At 47.9% G+C, this 25205-nt stretch overlaps 1 pseudogene; it reads left to right on the top strand.

Moving 5' to 3' along the window:
• The first annotated feature begins 2000 nt into the window (after nt 1–2000).
• LOC122892080 lies at nt 2001–8396 on the top strand (annotated as a pseudogene).
• The last annotated feature ends 16809 nt before the right edge of the window (nt 8397–25205 follow it).

Here is a 25205-nt window from a genome sequence, read left to right on the forward strand (position 1 = left end):
TTTCTCCGAGGCTACCATTCTTAAATCACTTTTAAAAGAAAGAAAGAGATCTCATCTTTATGGACTTTCTCCTTAATGAATGTCTTTTGTTGCCTTTGACAGTTTTACAGGTTTTTAATACTTACATGATTTTGTTCAAAAAACATTGACTTCATTAAGCTTATTTGTATCTCTTCTCTTTTCCTAGGGGAAGCAAAAGCAAATGCTCCCTGTGTTATATTTATTGAAGAATTAGATCTGTTGGTGGGAAGCGAATTGAGTCTCCAATGTATCCACATTCAAGGCAGATTGTAAATCAGCTTCTTGTTGAAATGGATGGGTAATTGAATCTTCATCTGTCTTTGGGATATGGTAATATATTTGGGAACATTGGAGAAATAGCGGGGCATCGGCTAAGTCAGTGGAGCATGCAGCTCTTCCTCTCGGAGTTGTACATTTGAGCCCCACGTGGGGTATAGAGATTACTTTAAAATAAAATCTTAAAAAAAAATAGAAAGAAAGAGGAAAAAATGTAGGCAACAGAGTAGTCCCTGTGCACGAAGTCAAGACAAGCTGGATTCTCTGCATTGTGTTCTTTCCATTACTCGTGGGGTGACTGAAGTATCAACCTTTTTTTTTAAAATTTATATTTATTTATTTTCAGCATAACAGTATTCATTATTTTTGCTCCACACCCAGTGCTCCATGCAATCCGTTCCCCTATAATACCTACCACCTGGTACCCCGACCTCCCATCCCCCGCCCCTTCAAAACCCTCAGATTTTTTTCAGAGTCCATAGTCTCTCATGGTTCACCTCCCCTTCCAATTTCCCCCAACTCCCTTCTCCTCTCTAATTCCCCATATCCTCCATGCTATTTGTTATGCTCCACAAATAAGTGAACCTTTCTTAATTGGTGACTCTCTACCTTTTCTCATTGATTGTATCATGACAGGAAAGTGATGATTCCCATTGAGAATTCTAGTCTGTTTGGAGAATTAAAGAGTGTTTGCTGGTTCCTACAAAATTCGTGACTCGCTTTTAGTGTTGTGGTAGATTAAAAGTTTGCATCAGTTTTTATAATATAAAGAGCAAGAAGGAGGGTTGCTTTGGAAGAAGGAAAGACATCTTTTTTTTTTTTAAGATTTTATTTATTTGACAGAGAGAGATCACAAGTAGAGAGGCAGGCAGAGAGAGGGAGGAAGCAGGCTCCCTGCTGAGCAGAGAGAACCAATGTGGGGCTCAATCCCAGGACCCTGAGACCATGACCTGAGCCAAAGGCAGAGGCTTTAACCCACTGAGCCACCCAGGTATCCCAGAAGGAAAGACTTCTTAAAACCATGTATGACCTTTTGGAACCAAACAGGAAGTCTAGGAGCAAATGATTTGAATTCGTAAGCTTGAGGATAATTTTTCACAAATTAAGTTCCCTAGCTTCTGTCAGGTCATGTCTTCCTAAGTAGAACAAATACCGTGAAGCCATGTAATCATAGATGACTTTGTGATTTATTGTTAGCAGTTTTATTGAGTACTGGCCTAGTAACATTTGTTGTTTTAAAAAAATAATAGGGGCCGGGACCCCCGCACCCCCCACCGCTCCTTCTCCCGTGCCCTTCCCCCCAGCCTCCTGGGGATCCCTCCCCCCCAGCCTCCCCGGGATTCCTCTCCCTCCCCCCCCCCCTTGCTAAGCCCCCTCAGGCCAGGCGGTGCGGCTGCGGGCAGCGGCGGGAGGCGGAGGCCGGAGGAGGCGGGGGCGGCGGCAGGCGGGGGGCGGGGAGCCGAGTGCGAGAGGGAGGCGAGCGGCCAGACGCAGGCTCCGAGGCTCCAGCGAGCCAGCGAGCGACGAGCGAGCCCGGGAGGGAGCGAGCGAGCGAGCAGCCGCGCCGCGGCCTCGCAGTCCGCCGCTATCCCGCCACCTCCGCGCCCGACCGCCGCCCGACCGCCATCGGCCGGCCCCGTCGCGCCCGCGGACCCAGACCAGGCAGATCGGGAGTGGTGCCGAGAAAATGTCCTTCCTAGATGACATTTCATCGCAATGTCCGATCGTTTGGGGCAAATAACCAAGGGCAAGGATGGGAAAAGCAAGTATTCGACTCTCAGCCTGTTTGATAAGTATAAAGGAAAATCAGTAGACGCGGTCAGATCCTCAGTCATTCCTAGACGCGGCTTACAGAGTCTCGGGAAATTGGCCACAGCCCGACGCATGCCCCCACCTGCAAACCTGCCGAGCTTGAAGTCTGAAAACAGAGGAAAGGACCCCAACATCGTGATAGTTCCCAAGGACGGGACGGGATGGGCAAACAAGCAGGATCAGCAAGACCCAAAGAGTTCCAGTGCGACGGGCTCTCCGCCGCCGGAGGCGCTGCCGCAGCCGGGTTTGCAGAGGCCTGTCTCCAGCTTACAGAAGCCGACACAGTCGAGCAGCCAGGAGAACACAAATTCAGTGCCAGGTGGACCAAAGTCATGGGCACAGCTGACTGGAAAGCCAGCAGGACACGAAGGTGGTTTAAGGGGCTCAAGCCGACTGTTATCCTTCTCTCCCGAGGAGTTTCCGACACTGAAAGCAGCTGGAGGGCAGGACAAGGCTGGCAAGGAAAGGGGCGTCTTGGATCTGTCCTATGGGCCAGGACCAAGCCTCCGCCCTCAGAATGTGACAAGCTGGAGGGAGGGCGGTGGGCGAAACACAATTTCTGCCAGGTCTCTGAGCGCCTCCCCAACTGAGCTGGGCAGCAGGAACTCGAGTGCAGGAGACGGAGCCCCCTCCTCGGCATGCACCAGCGATTCTAAGGACCCCTGTCTCCGCCGGGCTCAGCCTGTCCGCAAAGGGGCTTCACAGTTCGTGGGAAATGTATACCACCCACCTACATACCATGACATGCTTCCTGCTTTTATGTGTTCACCGCAGTCATCAGAGAACCAGGGTACAGAGGAACGAGGATCTTTTCCCCTTCCCCAGCTCCGTCTTGAACCCCATGTTCCTTTTAGACAGTTCCAGATGAATGACCAAGATGGGAAGGAAAGCAGGCTGGGCACGACTCGCCCCATCCGCCCGCTGAGGCAGCTGGTGGGCCGGGCCCCACGGCCCACCATCATCAACGCGGAAAACCTGAAGGGCCTGGATGACCTGGACGCCGACGCGGATGATGGCTGGGCAGGCCTGCACGAGGAAGTGGACTACTCCGAGAAGCTGAAGTTCAGTGATGACGAAGAGGAGGAGGACTTTGGGAAGGACGGCAGGCCCAAGTGGAGCAGTTGGGACCCCAGATGGCAGCGGCAGTTGTCCATGAGCTCCGCGGACAGTGCTGATGCCAAGCGTCCCCAGGAGGAAGGAAAAGACTGGGGCGAAGCAGTGACCCCTGTTGTCCGGAAAGTGCCAGAACCTCAGCCAACTTCTAGGAAACTTCACAGCTGGGCATCCGGCCCTGACTACCAGAAGTCCTCGCTGGGCAGCATGTTCCGATAACAGTCTCTTGAGGACAAAGAGGACAAGCCAGCCCCACGGCAGAAGTTTGTGCAGTCAGAGATGTCCCAGGCTGTGGAGCGAGCCCGAAAGCGCCGGGAGGAAGAGGAGCGCCGAGCCCGGGAAGAGAGGCTGGCTGCCTGTGCCGCCAAGCTTAAGCAGCTGGATCAGAAGTGCAAGCAGGCTCAGAAGGCGGGCAAGGCCCAGAAGCAGGCAGAGAAGGAGGTGCCCCGGTCTCCAGGCACTGAGAAGCCGCCCCACAGGAGAATGGCCCTGCTGTGCGCAAAGGCTCTCCTGAGTTCTCTGCCCAGGGAGCCCCCAGCACGTTTTCAGAAGAAGCCCCCAAGGCTCCTCCAGCGTGGCCCAGAGCGGCGGCAGTGAGGAGGGGGCCAGGGAGGCCGGGTCCCCCGCGCAGGACTTCAGCAAGTACCAGAAGTCACTTCCTCCCAGATTCCAGCGCCAGCAGCAGCAGGAGCAGCTGTACAAAATGCAGCACTGGCAGCCGGTGTACCCGCCGCCATCGCACCCACAGCGCACCTTCTACCCCCACCATCCCCAGATGCTGGGCTTCGATCCCAGGTGGATGATGATGCCTTCCTACATGGACCCACGAATCCCGCCCACTCGCGCCCCCATGGATTTCTACCCGTCTGCCCTCCACCCCTCGGGACTGATGAAGCCCATGATGCCCCAGATGCCCTTGGGGGGACTGGCTGTCGCTCTGAGGACCAGAGCTGCGTGCCCCCACTGCAAGAAAGGAAAGTGGCCACCCTCGACCCAGCCCCCGTGTGGAGCCCCGAGGGTTACATGGCGTTGCAGAGCAAGGGCTACTCGCTTCCCCAGCCAAAATCCAACGACACTTTGGCCATGGACATGCACGTCAGGAATGAAAGCTCTTACTCTGCGTCACCAGGAAGGTCAGGGGGCGTAGGCGCCCAGCGCGATCTCCTTGAGGAGAGAGGGGAGGAGTTCTTGAGTGCTTTTGACAAGAAGGCCCAAGCAGACTTTGACAGCTGTGTCTCTTCTCAAAGAATAGGCCAGGAGCTTTCGTTTCCACCCCAAGACCATGTTCAGGAAGCAGGTGCTCCTGGGGGTCACACCCCAGACCTCAGGTGTTCCCCGCTGGAGCCCGACTTTGCCCCAGCCGAGAAAAAGCCAGAGTATAACAGTTGGGACGTTAGCCACCCACCAGAGGCCACCGACACAGCCAACAGCATCGAGAAGGGGGCGCCCCGGGAGGAGCCATCATTTAATGTCTCCTCCTGGGAGAAGGAAGGGAGCCCCAACAATCAGCCGCCCCTGCAGCCTGAGTGGCCGCCTGAGCCCCGGGGCCCCAGCAGCCAGCAGCCAGAGCAGACCGGCAGGACGCGGAGGTCCGGGCCCATCAAGAAGCCCGTGCTGAAAGCCCTCAAGGTAGAGGACAAGGAGAAGGAACTCGAGAAGGTGAAGCAGGAGCTGGGGGAGGAGGGTGCCCGCATGGCCAAGGAGAAGGGGCCGGTTCGCACCACGGACAAGGATGAGGACGAAGAGAAGGACCCTGCGCTGGCCAATTCCTCCCCCTCCCCGTTGGAGGACCAGGGCGGGCCGGCAGGTGCGAAGAGGACGAGAAGCCCGACCGGGCCTGGGAGAGCAGACCGCCCCGGGAGTCCAGCGACACTCCCCCGACAAAGAGGAACAACTGGATCTTTATTGACGAGGAGCAAGCCTCTGGGGACCCAGGGCAGGCCCAGGCCGCGGCCGCGGCTTCCGAGAGTTCACGTTCCGAGGGCGGCCTGTGGGCGGCGGTCCTGGCCTCTGCAGTGGGGGGTACTCGGGGCGCCGGGCATCTACGGCGGCGGCCCGAGGAGCGGCCGTGGCCGGAGGCTGCGGGACCTCGGCCAGCCGGAAGACTTCCCCAGGGCCAAGCCGCGGCGGGGAATCGCCAGCGAGACCCACAGTGAGGGCTCTGAGTAGGAAGAGCTTCCCAAGCAGCGGCGGCAGCGAGGCCCAGAGAAGGGGAACGAAGCCTCCCTCCTGGAGCGGGAGGGCAGTTCCCTGAGGAAGGGGGACTCAGGGACTCCTGGCGCTCTAGCAAGGTGTGCTCCGAGGACCACAGAAGCCTGGAGGCTAAGAGCCGAGGCCCTCCTGCCTTTGGCCGGGTGCTCCCTCCCTGGCTGAGCAGCTGAGGCTACACGCGGAGAACCTTCGTGTCCAAAGAGGCCGCCCACTGGCCGAGCAAGAGCCTGGGCGCCTCCTGGCAGGAGTACAGCTCCCCAGATGCGTGCGGGTCCCGGCGACCCGCAGACAGGGACTGTGTCCCCGATGCCTACAGACATTCTGACTCTTTTGGTGCCAGGGCCTTCGAGGACAGCCGCCTGGAGGACAAGAGGCCCTTCTTCCCTGACGACCACATGGCCGACTCAGAAGGCGCAGAGAACCGGCCGTTCCGGAGAAGGCGCCCCCCTCGCCAGGACAAGCCACCAGGCTTTCGGCGCCTGCGGCAGGAGCGAGAGTCCCTGGGCCTCTGGGGGCCCGAGGAGGAGCCCCACCTGCCGGCAGGGCCATGGCCAGGCCGGCCCAAGCTCTGCCCCGGGGATAAGAGTGGGTCTCCCGAGCTCTCATACCAGAACTCATCTGATCACGCCAATGAGGAGTGGGAGACGGCCTCCGAGAGCAGCGACTTCATCGAGAGGGGGGAGCGGCGCGAGGGCCCAGGGGCTGAACCCGACCCCCAGGCGGACGGCAGCCTGCCCGGGGCTGCTGTGGGCGAGAAGAAGGAGCTGGCCAAGAGGAGCTTCTCCAGCCAGAGGCGCTGGAGCGACCAGCCCATGCCACTTCTGACGCCCCTGATGTCCCCTGTGAGAAGGCAGAGAAGGAGGCCACGCTGGCTGTTCAGAGGGCGGGTGAACAGGGAGAGACCATGAAACAGTTTGACCTGAGCTACGGAAATTCCATCATTGAAAACTGCGGGTCCAGCCCTGGGGAGGAGAGTGAAGTGGGCCCCATGGCGGGTGAAGGCTGCATCGAGGTCCTTACCAAGAAGCAGCGCCGCCTGCTGGAAGAAGAGAGGAGGAGGAAGGAGCAGGCCGTGCAGATGCCTGTCAAGGGGCGAGGTCTTCCTCCCGTATTCCTCCCCGGTTTGCTAAAAAGCAAAACAACTTGTGCCTGGAGCAGAGTGACATGACCGTGCCCGGCAGTAGCCTGGGCACCGAGATTTGGGAGAGCAGCAGCCAGGCTCTCCCCGTTCAGGCCCCGACCAACGACTCCTGGACAAAAGCCGCCACTGCCTTGAGCAGCGCAGAGCCCGGCTCCGGAGGGCTTTAAGAGCAGCCAGGGGGACAGCGGCGTTGACCTGAGCGCTGAGTCTCGGGAGTCGTCTGCGACCTCCTCCCAGTGCAGCTCCCCGTAGGACACCCTGAAACCGGAGGACATGAGCGGACCTGGCCTGGAGCCCAAGGCTGACGGCCACAAGGACCAGGCTCAGAAGCAGTCCCAGCCGAAGGATGCAGAACAAGGGTCAGGACAGAGCAAGGAGCACAGACCAGGACCCACCGGCAATGAGCGGTCTCTGAAGAACAGAAAGGGCTCGGAGGGGGCCGACCGGCTGCAGGGGGCCGTCGTCCAGCCTGTTTCACGTGGATTCTGTGTTGCCGGTGCCGCCCATTGAATTTGGAGTCAATCCAGAAGACTCTGATTTCAGCTTGCCGCCTGGCTCTGCCTCTGGTCCTGCGGGGAATCCGGTCGTCAAACTTCAGGATGCCTTGGCCAGTAACGCGGGCTTGGCCCCGAGTATTCCCATCCTCCGGCGCGACCATCACATGCAGAGGGCCATCGGCCTCTCCCAGATGTCCTTCCCCACCGCGGACCTCACCCTGAAGATGGAGTCTGCACGCAAGGCTTGGGAAAACTCCCCCAGTTTGCCGGTGCAGAGCTCTCCCAGTGGGACGGGCTCAGGCATCCAACCCCCATCGTCTGTGGGAGCCTCCAATGGGGTCAGCTACAGCTCCTTCCGTGGGGTGTCCATGCCGCCCATGCCTGTGGCCTCTGTCGCGCCTTCAGCTTCTCTTCCAGGCAGTCACCTGCCGCCTCTCTACCTGGACGGCCACATGTTCGCAAGTCAGCCCCGGCTGGTTCCCCAGACCATACCTCAGCAGCAGAGTTAGCAGCAGGCTGCCGCGGCCCCGCAGATCCCGCTTTCCCTTCACACGTCTCTGCAGGCTCCAGCCCAGCTGGGACTGAGGGGCGGGCTGCCTGCCTCCCAGGCTCAGGAGATCTTCAGCTCCTTGCAGCCCTTCAGATCTCAGGTGTACATGCATCCCAGCCTGTCACCGCCCAGCACCGTGATTCTCTCTGGAGGCACAGCCTTGAAGCCTCCGTACTGGGCGTTCCCAGGCATGCAGCCCTTAGAGATGGTGAAGCCCCAGTCCGGCTCCCCCTACCAGCCCATGAGTGGAAACCAAGCTCTGGTGTACGAGGGCCAGCTGGGTCAGGCTGCTGGCCTGGGCGCCTCCCAGTTAGTTGTTGGACTCCCAGCTCCCACAGCTGACGATGCCGCTGCCGGGCTTCCAGCTCCCCCTGCCACGGCACGGCTCTGGGCAGCAGCCCCTGATTCTGCCGCAGTCCATCCAGCCGCCCCAGGGGCAGAGCCTCTCTGTCGGGCCCCGAAGAATCCTTCCACCTGGCTCCCAGCCTTCGGTCCTTGACACCAGCAGAGAGTCCTCTCAGATGGAGATGAAGGGCTTCCACTTTGCCGACAGTAAATAGAATGTTCCTTCCGGAGGCTCCGTGGCATCACCGCAGACTTACAGGCCAAACAAGGAGTGGATGAAAAACCCAGCCTGGGAAGCCTGAAACTGCAGGAAGCCCCCTCAGCCGCCTCCCAGATGAAGCGAACTGGAGCAATCAAGCCTGGGCCGGTCAAAGTGGAGGAGAGCAAGGCCTGAAGGTGCTTGGCCACGCCTCGCCCCCACCTCGAGGACAGGGCCGCCGCTGGGCCCGGACACAGCCAGACTCGCAGACATCTCGGACACCTCGCCAGATCCACCGTCCAACCACCCGGCCCAGACTGAGAGACCTCCCTTCCCTTCTCCACTCCCGAAAGCTCTGTGTCCAGCCAGCTTGCCCCTGTGGATGTGTGGCATTGACCTGCTCGCTTTACTACGAAGCAAACAAGCAAGCAAACGACCCCGTCCCCATGTCGTCCCCGCCTCCTGTCCACAGTGACCGTGGAGTGACTCGAGCCTTTGTGCAGTGCAGATGACCCCATCCCTCTCCCTCCCTCCCTGCCCCCCCCCTCCCCCCCCCCCCCCCCCCCGCACCCACAGCCCCAGGCGTAGTGGTTTGGCAGCAGGGCCATTTTAGTTCCAGGCTTTTTTTTTTAAAAAGCAGCTAAGTTTTTACAAAGGAGAAAGGAAACAAAACCAGAAACCGAAGCTCTGTGTGCATAGCTGAACTTTTATACGCTCGCCATCCTTTCCCCTCCTCAGGCCCATACCGCACTCCCCCTCTCCCCGGGGCTGCCGCGGGGCTGTGCCTGGGATTCCTTAACACAGGACTTTCGGGCAGACGTGCCCCCGCCCCCCGCACTCCCTCAGCGGGTTAACCGGTACCGGTGCTCCCAGCAACCGTGGGGGGCACGCCGGCGGGCAGCTCCGTGTTCGTGTTCGGGGCAGCGAGGGAGAGGGGTGGGCTAGGCTGGTGTTTTGGGGGGGGGGGTGTCCGGCCCCTGGCCCGATGGTCGGTCGCTGGAGCTTCGGGGCAGCCCAGTGAAGCCGGTCGCATTTTCGGTGTAATCTTGACACGCGGTTTCTGTCCCGGACTCTTCTAAAGCCAGTGGACATGCGAGCACGGGGCAGCTGAGGTAAATCCCGGAGATGCAGAGTCACTGGTGTTTCCCGGGGCGGTCCTCGGACCCGCACGCCCTTCCTGGAAGCCTTCCATAACACGCCCTCCTCCTTTCCTCCTGAAAAAAAAAAATAGGGATGTCTTATCACTTTGGGTATAAAAAGGATCAGTCCCTTTTCTTTACTGTTACTAAATTTAATTATAGTTTTGTGCAGAGCAGTTCTATATGTATATTGTTTTAATTTTCAGTGAAATGTTACTTTCCTTCTTTTTTTACTAGCTTTAAACCCAGAGAAGGAGTTATAATAGGAGCCACAAGCTTCCCAGAAGCATTCGATCAGTACTTATTAAAAGACCATTTTTATAAGTACGGATACATACTGAAACGTGGATGAACTTTAAAAGAGAAGGAAGCCCATCACCAAACATCACATATGATTCTGTTTATGTGAAATGTCCAGAATCAGCCAATCGGGGGCAACAGAGAGTAGATAAGTGGCTTCCAGAAGGAGGAAAGAATGGAGAGTGACTGTTGGTGGCTGTGGGATTTCTTTTGGAGTAAAAATATTCTTAAGTTAGATTGTTGGTAATTGCACAAATCTGACTATATTAAAAACCACTGGATTATCTACTTTGAATTCTGTGATGTGTGAATTAAATTTCAGTCAAGTTGTTAAAAGAATCTTCTGACAACTTTCTATCACAAAAGTCTGGGGGTGGTGGAGAGCATTTTTAAAATAAAATTTATTGCAGTTTTAAATTTTTTATTTTATCAAATAAGTTATTCATATTTTAATTTGATCTAATCGTTTTTTGTAATCTTTGCCTAAGTCTGTGGTTTAACATTCTGTACTTACAGCAGTTGTGATAGGAAGCGGTCACAGTGTAGCTCTCATAATGGACTGCTGTAGAATTATTGTTCCTAGAGCGACTAGCTTGCATGCTTTTGTTTATGAGGCTTGCCTGTTATCTATCTCTATCAACCCTTGTTCTGCCTTCTGGTTATTGAAACTGTTACTTGAGCCATGTTTTACAAGGGGTTCTCTGAATATTTATATTCAGAATGCCCGTCTAGGCTGGAATAGGTGATGGGGATGAAGGAGCGCACTTGTGGTGAGCAGTGGGTGACGTGTGGAATTGTCGAATCACTGTACTGTGCACCTGAAACCAACATAGCACTGTATGTTGGCTGTCCTGGAATTGAAATAAGAAACAAAACTCCTTCCAAGATAATAGTCCTTCACAAATATTTAATGTTAATGGATATGAGAGGCATTAACTTACAAGACTAAATCATATTTACTCTTCCAAACATGAAAATATCTATCAAATGATACTAGAATTTTTATTTTTTTTATTTTTTTAAAGATTTTTTATTTTTTAAATTACCTTTCAGTGTAGTAGAGTTCATTGTGTATGCACCCTACCCAGTGCTCTATGCAATACGTGCCCTACATGATACCCACCACCAGTCTGGCCCAGCTTCCCACCCCCCCCCCCGCCCCTTCAAAACCCTCAGAATGTTTGTGTGTGCCATTGACTGAGAAACCACGGATGATGGCCTAAGGTGGGGAAGTGTGTAGATTATAAGCTGAGTTTTATACATATTGAATTTGAAGTGTTTTCTTTTTTTTAAGGTTTTACTTGTTTATTTGAGAGACAGCGAGAGAGCCTGAGCATAAAGTGGGGTGGGTGAGGGGCAGAGGGAGAAGCAGATATCCCTGTTGAGCAGGGAGCCTGATGTGGGGCATCATCCCTGGACTCTGGGATCATGACCTGAGCTGAAGGCAGACACATAACCAGCTCAGCCCCTGAATTTGAGGTGTCTTAGTGAAGATTTCACGTGGGGAGGGATACGTGGGTCTGGTGCTTAGTGCAGAGGTTGGATATGTGCATTCCATTTGGTTGTACATGAAGGCAGGTCTTAGAATGGAAAAGACTGAGCTAAATGGCAGAAAGTCTAGTGAACGAGAACTGGAATTAGGGTTGTAGATGGCCGAATGAAGATGTTGAAGTCAGATGGTGTAAACTTCAAAGGAATCACGCTTTATGGAAGAGGATGGTAAAATAATCGTCTGTCAGCGGTGAGGGGAGCAATGGTCTCACCTCTTTACTCTGAAAGATCTGGGATAGGCGGGAATCAGTAGCTGTCAGTCGAGGGATTCGGAGTGTCCCCAGGAGGGCCAGGTTTTGATTAACTCAAGGAGGTAAAAGCTTTAAAGTCATTAAGTTTATGAAAAGTTTATATGATGGAAAGGTTTAGAAGGTGTTTCAGAAGAGGAATTCTCTCTCCCTTGCCTGAATCTTCATTCTTTTTTTTTTTTTTTTTTACTATTTATGTTATCTTGAGTAAATTATCTCTTCTAGTATTAGAGCATCGGAAATACTCTTTCTTTGCTCTTAATCCTTTTCTGAAATGTTAAGTTTGCGAGGGCGGTAGGTACTCATTCCACTAGATGGCACACTTACATTGTTATTAAGGAAAATGATGCTTAGCTAGTATACATTTTAGGTTCAAATGTATATGAAACTTAAAGATATAAAAACCTTAGCGTAGTCTTACATGTTACAGTGTACGGGTTTCATTCCAGTGGAGTTTTTAAAGTTAATACTAATTCATCCTAGGTTATTAGTTTCAATATTCCATAACATATTTATAATACTTTATATGTTCTCTTTAATTTGATATTTCACTTGACCATAACAGTTTTGTTCAGAATGTCTAAGGATGTTTATTTTTAATACTTGTGTTATTTTTATATGACGTATGCTTCTTGCTGTTGGTAAACTCATTTTACAGTGGTATAGTGGTCACTGACTGACAGGTAAGTTGTTACCAAATAAGAATAGAAAAGTAGATCTTTTCTCACCCTTTAAAGTGAATAAATTGGTGAAATCCCACAAGGCAAATGGAGCAAACCTGTCTTTCCTTTTAACATGTATATTGAAGAGAGAAATAGATTTCTTTGTTTGCAGACCCTATCTAAAAAGCAGATAAGGTTAGTATATGTTTATGTATCTTTAAGTATAGCTGCCTAAGTAGTCCTCACTTATCCATGTGATACATTTTGAGGTTAAAATAGAACGTTTGCAAGTCTGAAACTAATCTTTGAGAACCAAGGTTGCCTTATCTATCAATCAATTAATCAAGTAGGCTTCATGCTGGGTGTTTAAAAGCTCCATGCCTTAAGAGACTCAATCTCACAAAACAAACTGAGGGTTGCTAGGGGGAGGTGGGGAGAGGGATGGGGTGGCTGGGTTCTGGACAATGGGGAGGGTATATGCTATGGTGAGTGCTGTGAAATGTGTAAGCCTGATGATTCACAAACCTGTACCCCTGGGGCAAATAATACATTCTATATTAATTTTTAAAAAGAGATTCATGCTTTTATCTTTTATAAATAGAAATGAATAGAATTCACATTCTTAAGGGATATACTTTTTTTTCTTATTTATGATTTTATCTTCTACTAAGTTTTCTGCCTCTTAGATACCTCCTTTTTTTCATTTCAGGACTCATAAGAACGAGCGAAACGTCTCTTGAAGACTCATGCAAAAGAGCGTAAGAATCTAGCAAAAGCTTTACTAACCTATGAGACTTTGGATGCCAAAGAGATTCAAATTGTTCTTGAGGGAAAGAAATTGGAAGTGAGATGAGAACTCTTAACATGGATGCATTGCCGGTTTTGCTGCAGGAATTTATAAGGAGCATTTCCGTAGTCTCCTTTTGCGATGCTTTTCTCCCATTCTTGCCTTGGTATCACTCAAGAGTGTGAAACACTTTGTCTCTCTTTTGTCACATTTAATCTAATTCTGGTTATTCTCATGATGACACCTATGGCAAATTATCAACCTAGCAAATATGTTAAGAAAAATAAAGAACTATTAGGGCTGGAAGAAGCTTATTTGAGAAGTGTTAATCAGTTATTCAGTTGAAAATAAGTAATGATTTTATGGTTGGTTCCTCTACTAGATGTAAATAAAAATTGTGCCTTTAGCTCTTGGGAAGTACTTTTACTTGGCAACGTAAAATTATTGAAGGATTATCTTTGTTTTTAGATAGTACCATTTATCTTTGATGAAGAGATGCTGCCGTTTGGCTCAAGTGAAGCATATTTCTATACAGGTCAGTGGAAACTTCATTAAAATGCACTTAATTATTGTGCTCCCAATTGTCCACATATAAAATAGTTCTGTTTTTGTCTATCTAATAGAGAATTGTAAATGTACAGATTTAATCAGAATTTTTAAAATGATGACAACCTTTTAGAAATGCAGCTTCATTTTCATGGTCTTTTTTTTTTTTTTTTGCTTTGCTTTAAACATCATCATTCTTACTAATGAGATTTATTTCAGAGCAACAAATATTTTGTTAAATAAAAAGTGAGTCACTTCAAAATCTGAATAACTATATAATTATGCTTGGTATTAAAAGAAAGATTAACCCCAAATCTCAGTCCTTTCAAGGTGAACTTTGAATTACCCTCCTGGTTATGGAAAGTCATATTTGCTTTTCACTCAGATTTTGTGAATATGAACATGTTGTTACAGGATTTACAGATGGCTTTATTTAACTGAATAGAGAATTATTTTAGAGCTCATTGTATTGGCTTTACAACCAGATTATATTCTTGAAGTGATTCTATTAAAATTACCTACAGTTTTCTAATAACTTTTCAGCTGTATATGGTCTTCATTGAAGAAGTTGATAGAGCGAGTTTGCTCTACAGTATCTTGCCTCTTTTTTTTTTTTTTTTGGTAGCTTTAAATCTTGATCTAATTTCAAACTTGATCTAAATTCCAAACTTTGGTCCAGATTCATTATCCCATTTTCTGATTGGCCACTTCCCTTTCCCCTTTCTCTCCTCTTTCATCCTTCCCTGTCCCTCTCTCCTTCCTTCCTTCTCCCCGTGTGTATACATGTCTTCGTGTGGATGCATGTTTTTATTTTTCCTAGATAGACTTCTGGGGTAGAAATTGCTGGGTCATGTAGTAAGTTTCTGTTTACCTTTTTACGGACCTGATGAAATGCATCATTCTCTGTATCTTCTACAGCATATTCTTAGAGTCTTTTTGATAAAAAAAAAAAAGTCATTCTTAGAGTCATTCTGGTGTGAATGAAATAATATCTCATGGATTAACATACGGTTATCTACACTAGTGATATCCTCTCCTGTTTTATTGGCCATGTGTATATTTTCTTTGGAGAAACATCCATTCAGAGCACCCTCACTGTCCCTTTTGGGTTGTCTTATTATGTGGTGTGAGAGATCATATATTCTGAACACAAGTTCTTTATCAATCTTGCTTTTTAAAAATCCAATTGACAATCTCTGTTGAGTGGAGTGTTTAGTTAATTGAGATTTAGTTTTGATATACTTGTTTCTACACTTCCCATTTTGCCTTTTCTTTCCTATTTTTCTCATATCTCAAGAGATCCTTCTGTTCCTCCTTTTTTGAGTTACATCTTAGTGATTGATCTAGGTATGACTGTGTGCATCTTGTCAGTCTACTCTAATTCTGGTCAAATGTAGGAACTTTGTTTCAGTAGATCTTATTTTCTTCTCTGTGCTCCTTGTGTCATATGTTATATCTGTGCATGTTACAGCAGCTCAACAATACAGTGACATAACTAGTGCTTTATAGAATCTTATTTCCACAGTCTTTCTCTGGGAATGTCATTTATTTTTGCCTTTGTTTTTTTAAGAATAGTTTTACTGGATATAGAACACATGGTTGCCTTTTTGAAATTCTTTAATCATTTAGATTATGTTATCCCATAGACTCCTAGCTCCCCTTATTTTTTTGTAAGAAGTCAGCTGTTAATCATAATTTTGGTCTCCTTTTGTGATAGGTTGGTTTTTTTCTCTTGCAGATTTCAAGGTTTGGTTTTTTTTGCTTATCCTTGATTTTAGCAGTTTGACCCCATGATGACATGTTTAGGTGTGGATGTGCTTGTCTATTTCCTAGTTAGGATTTCCTGGGCTTCAAGGATCTGCAGATTAGATTTTCATCAAATTTAAGCAGTTTTTGGTGATTACTTCTTCAAATATATTTATTGATCCTTGTCTGTCTTCCTTCTGGGGGTCTTCTTACATATGTGTTGGTACACTTATCGTTGATCTGGTCTCAGGCTTTGTTCCTTTTCTTCATTGTTTTTTTTCTCCCTCTCTGCTTAAGATTAATTTCTGATTCTTCAAGTTCACTGATTCTTCTGTCATCTCGAATCAGTTGAATTTTCCATTGCAGGTGCTGTATTTTTCAGCTATAAGTTCCCATTCAATTCTTTAATTTACTTTGTATCTTTTTATTTTTTTATTTTTATTTTTTAAAGATTTTTTTATTTGACAGAGAGATCATAAGTAGGCATATAGACAGGCAGAGAGAGAGGGGGAAGCAGGCTCCCTGCGGAGCAGAGGGCCCAATGTGGGCCTAGATCCCAGGATCCTGAGATCATGACCTGAGCTGAAGGCAGAGGCTTAACCCACTGAGCCACCCAGGCACCCCTGTATATCTTTTTATTGAGACTCTTCATGTGTTGTGTCATTTTCATCATGGTTTTCAACACTATTTCCATTAGTCTTTGACCATGTCCATGTAGCTGCTTTTAAATCTTTGCTGAATCTACCATCTGGAAATACTTCGATGGTTTCTCCTTAATGCTTTTTGTAGTAAGGGTCACCTTTCTTGTCTCTTTGTTTTATAATCTTGTTAAATTTCAGGTAATGTAGCAATTAGGGGTTCTGATTTCCACCCCAGGGGGTTGTCTTGTTTTGCTTAATAACTTGCCTCCAGCAAATTTATGAAGTCTGTCTCTCCTGCAGTGTGCTGCCATTGATGTCTCTGTTCATTTCTTAAATTTTTAAGCCTTGCTTCCTACATGTTGCTGCTGTGCCTGCATTCTTTAACATTTAGCCAAAGATTGGGCAGATGTTGTGTGCAGACCCCATTATTCATGCTTTCTCCTCTACTGATGGATCTGTGTGGGCTTCCAAGTCCATTCAACATTTGGGTCATTTTCAAGGCTGCCTGGTTTTTGCTTGCTAACAAGCTTTTTGCTTCTTTGCGTGTATGCGCATGGCTTGGCAACCATGGGTATGTGGGTGGCTTGAACCAGCTTCAGTTTGGACTGCATGCCCGGGGTAAACCTGGAGCTTCTGTGGAGTGCTTATCACATTCAGATGGCTCCCTGACCTCTCAGAGCCTACAGGTAAGTACCTTGCTACTCTTACCTTGTTTCCCCCAAACAGCACTACAACCTCAGGCTAGAGAACCCTGTCTGCTTAGCATGGAGGCCACCTCTTTGACTTACTCTGCTTCATGTCAGGCAAGTCCCTTGTCTAAGTGACAGGTTTCTGGCACGGGAAGTAAGAGAACAGCACAGACTCACACAACTCTAATCAAAACTTGAGTAATTTTCTTTCTTTTTTTTTTTAAAGATTTTATTTATTTATTTGACAGACAGAGATCACAAGTAGGCAGAGAGGCAGGCAGAGAGAGGAGGAAGCAGGCTCCCTGCTGAGCAGAGAGCCCCATGTGGGGCTCGATCCCAGGACCCTGGGATCATGACCCAAGCCGAAAGCAGAGGCTTTAACCCACTGAGCCACCCAGGCGCCCCAAAACTTGAGTAGTTTTCATGAATAAACACTTCTTAGTTTGTTATAGGTCTTCAGAGTCTTTAAAATATTATTACCCAGATCTAGCCTCCGAGCGGCGAGTGGAGTATAGGCCCTGCCCTCCCGCCGTCCCAAGCCCCAGAGCGGCGAGCCGAGCGGAGGCCCCGCCTCCCCAGCCGCGTGCCGAACGGAGGCCCGCCGCCCCATCCGCTAGCCGAGCGGAGGCCCCGCCGCCCCATCCGCAAGCCGAGCGGAGGCCCCGCCGCCCCGAGCCGGGAGCCGAGCGGAGGCCCAGCCGCCCGAGCTGCGAGCCGAATGGAGGCCCCGCCGCCCCGAGCCGCGAGCCGAGCGGAGGCCCCGCCGCCCCCAGCCGCGTGCCGAGCGGAGGCCCAGCCGCCCCGAGCCAGCGAGCCGAGCGGAGGCCCCGCCGCCCCGAGCCAGCGAGCCGAGCGGAGGCCTGCCGCCCCGAGCCGCGTGCCCAGCGGAGGCAACGCCGCCCTGAGCCGCCTGCCGAGCGGAGGCCGCGCCGCCCCAGCCGCGAGCCGAGCGGAGGCCCCGCCGTCCCGAGCTGCGCGGAGGCCCCGCCGCCCCGAGCCGCGAGCGGAGTGGAGGCCCCGCCGCCCCGAGCCGCATGCCGAGCGGAGGCCGCGCCGCCCCGAGCCGCGAGCCGAGCGGGGGCCCCCGCCGCCCCGAGCCGCCTGGAGCCGCGAGCCGAGCGGAAGCCCCGCCGCCCGGAGCCGCCCCGAGGCGCGAGGCGAGCGGAGGCCCTGTCACACGGAGATCTGAGAGGCTTGGGCCTCGCACATGCGCTTTGGGCACCTTTAGTCGCTGCCCGTTATGCGCAGGCGCAGCCACGCGGGATTCAGAGGTGCGCAAGCGCATTTGTGCTTGGCATCATGGTTACGGTTGTTAGGTGCTCCAAGATTCCTAACTGTTGCTCATTACGTTTGGCTTATCTCTAGCACTGGTGCTGGTGTCTAGAAGCGGCCAAGAGCCGAGCGGAAGGTGGAGTGTTGGTTAAGCCAGGCTTTACAATGAAGAAGTTTTTTGGTTTCAGGACTGCGAAGGTGCAGTCATCCTCGACCTTTGACATGGAGCTGATGAATGACTTGAGGGCTTCGGTTCACAAGGAGGAAGTCACGGAGACCCAGCCCCGGTATAACATCCGCGTGAAAGAGCTCAAAAAGATCCACAAAGTTGCTGTCATGGACAACATAGTCAAAATGCAGCGGTTGCTACTGCGTGGGCAAGACGTGAATAAAAGAGACAAGAGGAAACGGTAATAGGCATTAAGGGCCTGCTTATCCAGAGGGAATCATTTTGTGTTTATGTAGTGAACTTAGATTGACCACGTCCCTCCCAGAGGAAAACTTGCAAAGGCTAGGTACAAGGGCAGGTCAGGCCAGGTGAAGCCATCCAATCAGTAGGGTGCGCATATATCTACTAGGGTAAATTGAAATTCAGTTGGCCATCCGTATATTTACTAGGGTAAATTGAAATTCAATTGGCCACACATAGAAAGCACATATCTAGTAGGGTAAATTGAAATTCAGTTGGCCATCCGTATATTTACTAGGGTAAATTGAAATTCAGTTGGCCACACATAGAAAGCCCAGACAGTTTTCTCTGTGTTTTGCAGACCTAACATGATTCTGCAGTTTTCTCTGTGTATCGCAATCTCATTGGCCACCTTTGTATAGCCTGGCTAAACGACCTCTAGAAAAGTCTGTGAGGCTGGGAGGGGGTCATCTCTTTGCAAGAGATGGCCCTGGGCAGTCAGTTTGATTCTCGATGCTTGGCGCGAAATAAAGCTTTGCTTGACCTTCGCTTTGTATCAGTCTCGTTCCTTTGATTACGGGATTGTCCGGGAACAAACGACGAACACTGAGCCAGCATCAGAATTTCTGGGAAAAGCCTCTGGAGGTAAGATCACGGGATCCTGTCTGTCTGGGTGTGGAGCTCCAGGGTATGGCCCACCGGGGAGAAGCTGGAGCAGCCATGCTCCCCAGGGCTAGAGTGGATGTGGGGACGCCCCTTCCCTCCACTGATAGGTCACCAGGGGGTTTGAGTCCCCCTAGGTGTCCAGGGGGTTCAAGTCCCCCTAGAAAATCCCCACCTGTGGCAGGACCACAGGACTGCAGTTGTCTTTGTCTTTTTGTTGTTGTTGTTGTTGTTGTTGTCTGTTGTGTTGTTTGCTGTGTTTGAAGAAATGGGGCAAGCAGAGAGTAAGGGGACTCTGACTTTTAATGGCTATAACTGGAGCCAACTGTGGCTAGTCTAACTCGAGACAGAGACGTTAAGGAATATTGCCAAGCAGCTGCTGAAACTCTCTTTGTTTTGGGGCAGTTCCTGTCTTCTGTGGCCCGATGTGGACTGCCTAGCCCCTCCCCCTTGCTGGCAGGAGAGCATGGCATTTGAAGTGGAGTGGGCCCAGGTGGAACGTGAAATCTGTTAGCAAAGTGGTGACTAAACTGATGGTTAATTGTCTGTCTCAGGGTCTTAATGGGTAAATGTTAAGGAGCTCTCAAAGTCTTTGGTAACCTGAAACTGGGAAAGTTTGAAGGTTTTCTTGAATGACAAATGGAATTAAATTTGTTGTACATCTAGGTCTTAACCAAATGGGATAAAATGCTAGAGCGTTTGTTGCTGGAACTGTGTTTGTGCTTTTGAAATCTGCTGGTGAACATGTTTTGTACTTAACTGATTCATAAATTTGCCTTCTAAGAATTCTCTTGTAAAATGACTTCCGCCTTAAAGGAAATTCATATGGGAAGACTTTCAGAACAAATACAGGTCTTTGATATGTTAAAATCCTGGAACTAAAATGGGTAAGAATTGCCAGAAGTAAAAGCTGCATTCAGACTAAACCAGAATTAGTAACATGGGACTAGATGAGCTGAAAGATTGTCATGTTGTATCTCTTTTTTTTTTGTCTTATTTTAAACATTACTGGTTCTGTAGTGTTTGCTCTTCCAGGCTCGTTAAACTTTATCTTAAGTTATCTGTAACTTATAGAGATGTAAAAGTAGTCATTTGTAAACAAATCAAGGTATTCGACTCTTTCTATCTGAACCCTCTGAAACTGAAAGGTCTCAGCAAGTATTCTTTCTTCCATGGCAATCAGTCATTTGCATAAGTTCCATAAGAATCTGTTCTCCTTGTAACAAGACACCATTGGAAACACTGGTTATTTTACCAAGGCTTTGACTGGAATGTCATATTTGAAAAGACTCAGCTATGACTAGACAGCTTAAAGGAACTAAGGTTGACTTTATAAAACCTGGAGCCTGAAAGCCCTTTGATACTGTTGGCCTGATACCTTGCTTACAGAGTTCCCAGCAGCCTCACCAGGCTAGTAAAGGATATCACTTCCTGGCAGGTGCAGGAACCTCCGGATACTTTGGGGACCTCAGGAAGAGGAATTCGCCCTAATCGAGAGGTATTGCAGGCATGTCTGATGGCAAGTACGTGGCTTGGCTTCTGGCCTGGAGAGGCTACTATAAGTTCAACCTAGAGATTCCATATGAGAAGTTCCAGCAAAGGAGACTCTAAAGGATTGATATGATCGCTCACTGTTCTTGCGGAGCTTATGTAAATAATTAGGCCAAGTATGTTAAAACTGGACTTGTTTTTCAAATAAATTAGTCCTGATTTGGGTATCTCTGGAAATGAGGGTTATTTTAGAGAGAAAAATTATGTTTTAATAACACACCTTTATGGATGTTAAATTCTCCATTTGATTGTTTTTAAATGCTTGTTTACCTAAGCTAGACAACTTGAGGTAAACTTCAGGGAAGTTGCATGATAGCGCGTTTAGATGATCTTGCTTTTGCCAGTCAGTTAGCCCCTGATATAGGGAGGAAACTTCAGAAAATTGAAGAATTTGAAGGGAAGAATCTGACTGAGTGAGTGGGAATAGCAGAAAAGGTGTTTAACAACAGGGATGCACAGGAGGAATTTTTTGGCATTACAATGAGGCGGGTAGGGGATGGTAAATGGAAGGAAAAGCCTAAGCACAGAGAAGGCAGGCAGGAAGATGTAGATTCAGATCAGTGCACTTACCATAAGGAAAAAGGGCATTGGGCCAGGGAGTTCCCCAAAAGGAAGATGGTCATGCTGGCCTCCAGAGACTGAAGGGGCTGTGGTTCGGAGCCCCTCCCTGAACCTCAGGTAAAAATTGAAGTGGAGGGAAAAGCAGTTGAAACCTATGGAAAACTATCTGGAGAAGAAGTCTTGGTACTAATATTGATAATTGGTAATTCTTGATCTTCATATGATCTATAAATCTAAATATCTAATAAAATGAAAAAAATAATTTCATTTATTATTTAATATAATGTATATGAAAATATATCGTATATAAATATATATTTATGTATAAGATATATAAAGTATACATTATTTCATATATAAAATATATATAAAATACATAGTGTACAAAAATAAAACTGTTCCTGTTTATTTGAATCCTGAGCTTCCTTTGGCTTGAAAATCAGAGTGTAGACTTACTTAAAAAGAATTCTTTGTTATTTTAGTCCTCTTTTCCCATAGTGCTTTCAAGAACTAAAATTTATTTAAATGCCAACCATGTGACTAGAACTGCAGTAGAGCTGTTGTATGTATATACCATTATTTCATTTAACGTAAGGCACATTGATTGTGTGATGCCCCACCATTTTGTATACCAAGAAGAAACCTTTAAAAATTCTGCCAATTATAGTTGTAAGACATTTTGAATTATAAATCACATTCCAATGTCAGAGATACTAAAAGGTGACAAAATGAGCCTCCTAGAATCATTGATATATAGTATTCTTGTGAATATTTAAAACATATCTGAGAAGTAGGCATCATTGTATCACTTTGCCTAATGGGAGTGTTGTCTTTGTACAATAGTGGCAATAGTAATAGTCATAATAATAATATGAAACAAACTTTGCATAGATCCTCATTTAAGCATGGTGACGAGGTCTTGGGAGATAACTATTCTTTATTTTTATTAGTTTTTAGTAATCTCTGTAGTCAACATGAGGCTTGAATTCATGACCCTTGAGATCAAGAGTCACATGACCTTCAAACTGAGCAAGGCAGGGAACATGAGATAACTGTTTTTATCTCCATTATTTTGATGAGGAGATTGAAGATAAGGCTGAACCATAACTATTAAGTTTAAATCCTATTAAGTAGGATTTAAACCCAGGTTGAGCTGAATCCTGAGGTCACGCTCTACCTAGTCAGATAGCCTGCTCTTTTATTAGTATGGTGAATGATCACTAATAAATATTGTACTTTCTTCGAAAGTAAATGAAATCTTTGTTTTTGAGTCAAAGGAATAAGATGCTATTTAAAGTTTACAGTTATATGAATTAATTGCATGTTTTGAAATAGTGCACTATAATTTCCTAAAACGTTCTTTCACTTTTATAGGACGCCTCTCCATCTGGCCTGTACCATCGGCCATGCCGACATGGTAGATTTTCTTGTAGGGAGGAAATGCAAGCTTGACCTCTATGATGGAGACTGTAGGACTCCTCTAATGAAGGTGTGTGGTGGCAGCTGTGTCTGCCTGAGATGGATTTGATTTAATTACTTAGAATGCAAATCTATTGCAATTAAATGTAACTAATTGGTTGTAGCATGCTTGCTTTAAATTCCCAGAATTTACACTGTGTTTCTTGGGATACTACTGACAGGCTGTACAATACCAGGAAGAGGCATGTGTAACTACTCTTTTAGAACATGGTGCTAATCCACATCTTACGGATAAGTTTGGCAATACTGCCCTCCACTATGCTGTTGCTGGTGAGAGCACGTCAATAGTAGAGAAGCTGATTTTATACCATGCAAGTATTGAAGCAAGAAACAAGGTACGTCAACATTATGTATAAAGTATTTGAAATTTTAAAACATATATATATATAAATTTTTTTAGCTACAAAACATTTATTTACATATTTATTCATATATGTAATAAATAATAAATACTGAATTCTATACATCAAGTCCTGTACCATGGAAACAACTCCAAAGCCAGGGCCGGGAGGACTAGAGAACGATGAAGCCCATGGAAAGGGCAGAGTTCTGTTTCCCAGCCGCCCTTCCGCCCCAGAAGGAGAATCTTTCCATTAGTGCTTGGGAGTGGATGGTGGGCTCAGAGCCCACAAAGGCTTGAAGGCCTGAGGGGAGTGAGGTGATGATGGAGGCTGGGTGCTGTGCAGGGGCTTAGGAAACGGGTGCTTCTGGGAAGGGGTGGGAGACCTTGACCCAGTGGGGTAACTTGGGTGAGTGCGAGTGGGAGGAGAAAGCAGCAGGTTGCAGTCTCCGGGCACTCCAGGCCCCAAGGTTCTGAAGATGAGAGCAAGGGGATCGGGTCATGGCATCCTCCAGGGGCATCTACTTGTGCTCATAGCCACTCTGCCTGCCATGTCCCGCATTGGGGTCTCCCATTTCACAGAGTAGTTCCTGCTCAGCATTGTGTAGGTCCTCAGGGGGTAGTAGCTGTGCATGGGGAGTCATGGGGGACCGCACTCACTCTTCCATTTGTTATTTCTTTGGCATGCCTTACCTCCTACCACTGCCCTTAAGGAAGCACTGTTGGTTCACATTGATAGGGTCAATTTTTTATATATAGAAGCTCGAGCATTCCCTGAATGAAAATATTTTGAAATAACTTCATTGTCTAAGATTTCACTTTATTTTTATTTTTTATTTTTTTTTCTTGAGCGTACTTTTAGGAAATACATTTTTGTAGGGGCTGTAAAGAAAGAAAGCAGGAAGAAAGCACATATACAGACTTATAAGAAGAAAAGCATGTTCTTCACATAGCAAGAATTTTATGCCTTGACTTCTAACCCAAGTAGTAATTTTGAGTAATTTTACATGGAATATGCCTTATTCTGCTCTAAGACCATGATCTAATTATAGGGATAGGGAAGTGATCTATGTCTCTATGATTCAGTTGATATTAATACTAGTCTTTGATACATTTTCATTCTTAAATGCAGCAATTATCTACAATTGACTATAGTTATTAAGTTTTCGTTGACCCAAGTGCTGGTTTTCTTCAAGTTTTGAAAGAGGCTGGCTTTGGCTAACAGTGCTGTAAACTGTCAAGTCAGTTATTTGAAGTTTTAAGATTTCACTTTAATGAACTTTTTTTTAAAGAAAGATTTTATGTATTTGAGAGAGAACGTGAGAGTGAACACACATGAGTAGGGAGGAAGGGCATAGCGAGAGGGAAAAGTAGGGGAGCCTGATGCAGGGCTGGATCCCAGGACCCCAAGAACATGACCTGAGCCAAAGGCACACGCTTAACTGACTGATGCACCCAGATGCCCCAGAGCTGCTCTTTTAATTCAGAGTCCATCTCCTTAGTGACCCATTTGGAGCAAGAGTGCTTTATGTTGACATCTGGGATCCTGATAACATTGATAGAAGAGAATCAAGCATGTTGATATAGCCTGGAGAAAAGCTTCACCTTTATTGGAAAGCTCTCGACACTGTATCCCTGAAACTAATTTCTGAAATGTTAATGTTTGCCATGAAAGTATTGTCAAATGGGGATAAGCAAATTTAAACCGATTTCTTTTGCGCTAGAGATAATGTTCAGTTCTGTAATATTTCTCAAACATAGAGGATCATTGAATCTTTCTATTGAGGCACAATCTTCCCCTTCCAGCAAAGTATATGTTCTTTGGAATATAATTTACGAAATACTACTCCAGAGATAATCATTTAGGCTGTTAACTCAGTAAAAATACTTTAGGCTTTTACAGCTATGTTTTAGAGTTTGGAGATATAGAGATAAAATATAGTCCCTTCCCTCAAGAAGCTCTTGGTTTCGATGGGTGCAAATAAGTGGAGTATACAGTGGTAAATGCTGTGATAGAAGCCGAGATTCTTGGAACTGGTCAATGTTTGAAGTAAGATTTGGAGAATGAGTACAGTTAATCTGTTGAAGAGGTGGAGGAGGGCTATTTAACTTAATTTAATTTATTTTTTTCAAAAATATTTATTTATCTGAGAGAGTGAGAGTGGGAGAGAGACGTGAGCAGAGGGGTGGGGCAGAGGGAGAAGGAGAAGCTGACTCCCCACTGAGTAGGGAGCCTGACGTGAGGCTGGATCCCAGATCGCTGGGCTCATGACCTGAGCTGAAGGCAGAAGCTCAGACTGAGCCTCCCAGGTTCCCTGAGGAGGGCTGTTGCCAAGAGAAGGAGCAATGGTGAAAGAGCGGGGTGAGGGGGTCAGGGGGAGGGTAAGGGTGGTGGGAGGTGGTGGGGAGGATGGAGGGCTGGGGAAGGTGGGGTGTTGAGAGTACTTATGTATGTG

This window comes from Neovison vison, chromosome 12 (assembly GCF_020171115.1).
Source record: "Neovison vison isolate M4711 chromosome 12, ASM_NN_V1, whole genome shotgun sequence".
NCBI classification, from domain to species: Eukaryota; Metazoa; Chordata; class Mammalia; order Carnivora; family Mustelidae; genus Neogale; species Neogale vison.